Below are 5,807 nucleotides of genomic sequence, written 5' to 3'. Positions count from 1 at the left end.
TCTTCTGCATTAGTGTCAATGGGAAAGAGCATATTTTATATTTTCAAACATTGCTTTTGCAAAAAGTTACAGTATTACAGTAAGCGTTTTGTATGTCGTTAAAGAAAGTATAATAGTAATAAAGCACTTTCCAAACAGAGAACTTGAGGTCTTTGTATGGCACACCGATTTACTGAAGCAGAAACGGCTGTATAGAGGCAATAAAACTGGGCGAGGGAAAAACTATACTGAAAATGTGAGGTTTTGTCAGATGTGGCAGTTTAATTCTCAGATCTTATACCATGGCAAGAGTGAGTATAGCAACAAGACACAATGTGGTCATCCTCAGGACAAGCAGTTGTTGACAATGGATGGTTACTGAGCTTTATAGGAAGTTTATTTATTAAGAGCATTATTTTTGGAATTATTCTGAATTTACAGCTTTTTTCCCTAAGTACCTGAAACTTTTGCACAGTACTGTACCATCATCAAAAATCTTCAAAAAACTGGGAAATCAGACAATTTGAAGAGAATGGAATTAACTTTCAGAAAAACTTCCAATATTAAACCAAAGCCACTGAGGAAAAATACACACACACACACACACACTTTCAGAACCACCTGTCCCATACAGGGTCGCAGGGAACCAGAGCCTACCCGGCAACACAGGGCGTAAGGCCAGAGGGGGAGGGGACACACCCAGGACAGGATGCCAGTCCATCACAAGGCACCCCAAGTGGGACTCAAACCCCAGACCCACCAGAAAGCAGGACTGAGGTCCAACCCACTGCGCCACCACACCCCCTGAGGAAAAATAGTTTTAATTAAATTGATTTCAGCTTATGTATTTGTCATATTTAGTCTTCCACTTTTGATTCTGTGTAAGCTTTGTTTGACATACTGGAGAAATAAATTGAACTTCAGTTTCTCTAGAATTTTTTTTTTTGTACTTTTTTTGAGTTACATTACATTTTTGTCCTTTAAACTTTTCAATCTTTGTATAATTATGTTTAACAACTGATTTGTTACCACTTATCACCAGTCACCTGATGTTACACCCAAGTTACTCCTTGACACTGTGTGTGTAGTAGGGTGAACAATACAGTGTGTGTGTACACGTGTACGTACCACAGCTCTGTGAAGAGGGGTCAAGACCCGGTAGCACAGCAGGGGGCGCAGTGGTTACAGCTGTAAATGTAATGGATCTGTTTCTCACCCAGTTTTTACCCACACTCTTTGTTATATTGCCTCTGCCAGTGTTGTGTGTTGTAATATCTGGATGCGCATAATAAATTTTTCTCCATGTGACAAAAACTTTTAAAGAGAGTATCATGTCAATGCCCGCACCTCAGTCAACAGTACCTGACACAGATCACTCACCCTGGACAACCTGGTGTGTGAGCATTCGCTAAGGTCCAGGCAGTGCTGGATTGGCCCTGTCCGACCTCCCTGAAGGCTCTACAACGGGTTTGGGGTTTACAAACTTTTACCACTGGTTTATTTGGAGTTTCAGTAGCCTCACTGCTCCCCTTACCTCTCTCATCAAGGCGAAAAGGTCCCAGCTGTCCTGGCAGCCAGAAGCCCTTGAGGCATTCCAGGATCTCAAGTAGTGTTTAACCACCCAGCCATGCTCCACCCGTGTTAATATTTTTCACGTAAGCTGTTGCCCGCCACACACAATTATGACATTGGTAAGAGGGAATTAGCAATCAAGCTGGCTCTGGAGGACTGGAGTCACTGGTTGGAGGGGGCTACTTACCCGTTCTTGGTCCTTACGGACTACCGAAACCTGGAGTACCTGAAGACAGCCCGTCGGCTCAACCCTCGACAAGCCCGTTGGGCTCTTTTCTGTACCAGATTCCGGTTCACAGTCTCCTACCGTCCTGGCTCCAAGAGCTCCAAGGGCTCCAGGACAGGGCACCAAGGCTGATGCCCTATCCTGGCTGGATGAAAAGGACCTGACCCCAGAAGCACCACAGACCATTCTACCCAGCACCTGCATCATGGCTCTCGTATGTTAGCAGTTCACACGTGACCTCCCTAGGGCTCAAACAGAGGAACCAATTCCAGTCGACACCCTCGAAGGCAAGGAGTATATCCCTGCCAGGTTGCGCCCACAACTACTCCACTGGGTGCATGACACTCCAGCCGCTGGTCACCTAGGGTGTCAACAGACTCTGGACATCCTCGAAAAGAAGTACCGGTGGCCCTCCCTTAGGGAGAATGTACAGGAGTTTGTACCAACTGGGGCAAAGAGTGTGGCTGTCTACACAGGACCTCAAACTGCATCTGCCCTCAAGGAACTAACCCTCCATTTCATTGGTCCATTCAAAATACTGAAAAGGATCAACCCGGTTTCTTACTGCTTACAGTTACCACTTCATTACCGTATCTGCCCCACATTTCATGTCTCACGCCTCAGACCTCACTGTGTTTCTGCTTCCACTTTTGGATGTAGGCGGTTCCCCTGCCTACTCTGTCAGGGCCCTCCTAGAGTCCAAACGACAAAGAGGCACACTGTACTATCTGGTTGACTGGGAGAACTATGGGTCGGAGGAGTAATCTTGGATGCCAGCACAGGACGTATTGGACCCGACTGGGGTGACGAAGGGAGCGGCCACCTGCCTGTCAGTGTCAAGTGGCTAGAGCCACTCCTGGAGAGGATACTGTCACAACCCATGGGGATAATACCCCTCCTGGCCAGAGGAGACACCACTCAGTCCCGCTAGCCAAGACCCATGTATCTGTTCACAATCTCATAGCCTGTGGAGGTATAAAAGGAGCAAGTGGTGGAGGACCTATTGTGGATTCTTGATCTATGGTGTAACTGTTCATGCATTGTAACTCCAGAAGCATCCCCAGATACAACCCTTATTTAGCCATTACTCTGGCATTGTACTTGCTCATTTGTGTATCTTATAAGATAAAAAAAAAAAAAAAATTGGTGGGAGGGTATCGGGATTTGACTATCCTGTGTCTTATGCACCTACTCGAACGATGAACTGCGGTGCAGCAAGTGGTAGGGAACAAACTAGGTTTGCTTGAGCCTTTCATGTCTACAGGTATGGCTCCTTCTCTTAAAGTAATGCATAAAATTGTACTTTTGCTGAGATGTACGTCGCTTTGGACAAAAGCATCTGCTAAATGAATAAATGTAATCAGAATCAGAACGAGCTTTATTGCCAAGTATGTTCACACATTACAAGGAATTTGTCCTGGTGACAGAAACTTCCTCAGCACAGACAGAATGACAGTGACAAAACAAAGATAAGAAGATAGAATACGTGAAAAAAGGATAAAAATATATCAAGTACACAATATACAAAAAAAATAGTCACTAGACATATGTACTGTATGGACAGGTATGTTCTATACAAATGCAAGGGAATGTGAGTAAGACATGATGTGATAGATATAAATAGCGAGTTTTGCACTGGTTTACTCTCTAGGGAGGATTTAGCTGTTCATGAGGTAGATGGCCTGAGGAAAGAAACTTTTCTTGTGCCTGGCTGTCCTGGTGCTCAGTGCTCTGTAGCGCCGGCCAGATGGCAAAGGTTCGAAGAGGAAGTGGCCTGGATGTGAGGGGTCTACAATGATTTTGCTAGCCCTTTTACTGATTCTGGACGAGTACAGTTTTTTGAGAGCTGGGGGGGGGATGTGCCGATGATTCTTCCAGCAGTCCGAACTATCTGCTGTAATCTTCTGATGTCTGATTTCGGAGCTGAGCCGAACCAGACAGTTATAGAAGTGCAGAGGACAGACTCGATGACTGCAGAGTAGAATTGCATCAGTAGCTCCTGTGGCAGGTTGAACTTCCTCAGCTGGCGAAGGAAGTACAACCTCTGCTGGGCCTTCTTCACAATGGAGTCTATGTGGAACTCCCACTTCAGGTCCTGTGAGATGGTAGTGCCCAGGAACCTGAATGACTCCACTGTGCTGTTCATGATGGTGAGTGGGGATAATGCTGAGGTGTTTCTCCTAAAGTCCACAATCATCTCCAACTGTTTTGAGCGTGTTCAGCTCCAGGTTGTGATGACTGCACCAGACAGCCAGCTCTTTAACCTCCTCTCTATTATAATGGAAATGTATAATAATGAAAAATGGTAAGTTTGCAGAATAGAGTTCATGTCTGAGCGCAACATGGTGGGGGCAAGCAGTCTTAAAGATAATAATGGACAACCACTTCACCCCACACCAAACAAAACATTAACCAAAACATACTGCAAATTAATACAGTCCGTGCACCACTTAATCATAAGAGAGGGATGCCTTAAAAAAGGGAGATTTTCCAAAAGGTGTGATGAGACAGGAAAACACACATTTTCGGAACCACTTGTCCCATACAGGGTCACAGCAAACCGGAACCAAACCCAGCAACTCAGGGCTTAAGGCCAAAAGGGACACACCCAGGACAGGATACCAGTCTGTCGCAAGACACCCCAAGGGGGACTCGAACCCCAGACCCACCAGAGAGCAAGACCCAGTCCAACCCACTGCGCCACCACACTAACAGGCAAACAAATGAAACCTTCACCCCCTAACAACATCACATCACAGAAAGTGGAAAGACACGTGGAGGCCTGGATGAAAAACAACATGTATATACTCCAGGCCCATCATGAAGGCATAATACACACACAGAAACCCACGTCTGACTTAGCCAGTAAGGCAGAATGGGAGGTGGCGGTGAAGTGGGCAAAAAGTAGATACAGATTACACAAATTAAAAGAAGAAACATTGATCAGAACGAAACCTACGTAACCCCGAACCCTAACTCTTGCCCTAACCATCACCCCGACCCCTGCCCTCACCCTAACCCTGTCCTCAGACCACACATCACTTATACACGCTCAAAATTTTTTTTTTCCTAAGAAAGATCTCCCATCCACAGCCTACCCCAATCCAAGAATACAAACCTGTCCTGGACACCTAAACCCCAACCACATCACAACAGAAATTTCACACACACCTGAAATCACTTGTCCCATACAGCATTGCAGGGAGCCAGGGCATAACCCAGCAACACAGGAGGGGGAGGGGACACACCCAGGACAGGACTCCAACCTGTCGCAAGGCACCCCCAGTGGAATTCAAACCCTAGATCCACCGCAGAGCAAGACCCGGTCCAACCCACTGCACCACTGTGCCCCCCTACAGCGGACAGCAATGGGTTAAAATAAATAAATAAATAAATAAATAAATAAACAAAGAAAAACTTGCCCTGGCCTATGCTAACATCTGCATGGCAGACTGGGAGGAAACTCTATTTATGAAATGCCCAAACAGACCACTCCAGTGCTACAGATACCTGGGTGACATTTTCAGGGTCTGGCACCATGGCCACGAGGATTTTGACACATTCACCACACTCATAAACACACACCACTCCAAAATAACAATAAAACAACACTGAGACACACAGGAAGCAAACTTCCTGGACACCACAGTCCATTACAGTAAACCTCAAGGTGGCTTTAAAAACACTCGAGACCAAGGTTTACTTTAAAAGCACTGACACACACTGTCTACCGCACAAATCCAGCTTCCAGCCCAAACACACCTTCCAGGGATTGATCAAGTCCCAACTCATCAGGTTCCACCGAATATGCTCAGAGAAAACAGAGTTCAACAACACCACCGGAACTCTGTTCCGAGCTCTTAGACCGAGGGAATAGGTTCCGGAGACATATCAAATCACAGACAATGAACTCAACATAGGAAGGCCATGGTAGCAGGGTGACTCACACTGAAAAGGTCATCCCACTAATATAAATAATGTGTCAGTAGAATGATACTTTGGCTCCTTTTCCAAAAAGCGTTATGCTCAA

Source organism: Scleropages formosus, chromosome 25 (genome assembly GCF_900964775.1).
Source record: "Scleropages formosus chromosome 25, fSclFor1.1, whole genome shotgun sequence".
In the NCBI taxonomy this organism is placed as follows: Eukaryota; Metazoa; Chordata; class Actinopteri; order Osteoglossiformes; family Osteoglossidae; genus Scleropages; species Scleropages formosus.
The sequence above is the reverse complement of the archived record's forward strand: the minus strand, read 5'-3'. Positions refer to the sequence as shown.